At 46.0% G+C, this 959-nt stretch overlaps 1 protein-coding gene across 2 annotated transcripts in view; it reads left to right on the top strand.

The window, feature by feature from the left end:
* The window catches only part of LOC310729560 (uncharacterized protein), a 16698-nt gene extending 16291 nt beyond the window's left edge, over positions 1 to 407 (top strand). For both annotated transcript variants that reach the window (XM_083547881.1, XM_083547882.1), the window contains exons 20-21: positions 40 to 134; positions 286 to 407. The gene's annotated coding sequence lies outside the window, so the exon portion shown is untranslated. The remainder of the gene's footprint in view (positions 1 to 39; positions 135 to 285) is intronic.
* The last annotated feature ends 552 nt before the right edge of the window (positions 408 to 959 follow it).

The following is a 959-nucleotide window of genomic DNA, read 5'->3' as shown; positions in this document are numbered from 1 at the left end:
TTCGGAAGTAAAAAAAGTTCTTGATTGTTGCACTTTTAGGGCTTCTGGACTGCAGCTATGAAAAAAGAAAAGCAGGCTGAGGAGATCATTTATGAGCTGGAGAGAGAAGACCAGCCTGTAATTACATTAATTAGGTGAATACTGTGAAGAGTGTGTGTGTGTGTGTGTGTGTGTGTGGGTGTGTGTAAGCACTTTTGTACGTCGCTCTGGATAAGGGCATCTGCTAAATGCCACAAATGTAAATGTAAACATGTATAAATAGGCTTTCACTCGCTCTTTTCACAGGAACATTCTGTATCTTCTGGATCCAGTGCTGAGACAGGAACCAGCACATGCAGAAACAGATCTGGTTCACTCCAAACATAAAATAAAAAAGATGAAAGAAAAAATAAGAAGTCAAAACTCAAGCTGGTCTTTATTTTATTTACCACATCTCAACTATTTCTCCAAAAGAGGTCTATCTGTGAGCAGAGCTCCAGCAGAGTAAATATGTCTGGTTCCTCTCACTCAGAACCAGCACCGACCCAGTTGAATCTCTGCAGAAAATCTTTATCTCTTTTAAAGTCAAATTGTTTTGCACTTTAAGGAATTTGTTTTAGTAACAGCAGCGTCCAGTTGCACATTTTTTTTTAAGTAAAATGAAAATAAAAGAACTAAATAAATAAAAATAGTAAAAGTTATTGCCCTCTGTGGCCTCGGCCAGACGGCTGGTGATCGGTGCTCTGCGGCCTCGGCCAGACGGCTGGTGATCGGTGCTCTGCGGCCTCGGCCAGACGGCTGGTGATCGGTGCTCTGCGGCCTCGGCCAGACGGCTGGTGATCGGTGCTCTGCGGCCTCGGCCAGACGGCTGGTGATCGGTGCTCTGCGGCCTCGGCCAGACGGCTGGTGATCGGTGCTCTGCGGCCTCGGCCAGACGGCTGGTAATACTACCCTCATCACTTCCGGTGACGTAGCTTCCT

The sequence above is a fragment of the Silurus aristotelis genome (assembly GCF_946808225.1).
Source record: "Silurus aristotelis genome assembly, chromosome: 8".
NCBI lineage: Eukaryota > Metazoa > Chordata > Actinopteri > Siluriformes > Siluridae > Silurus > Silurus aristotelis.
Note: the sequence above shows the minus strand (reverse complement) of the source record. Positions and strands in the feature narration are given on the sequence as shown.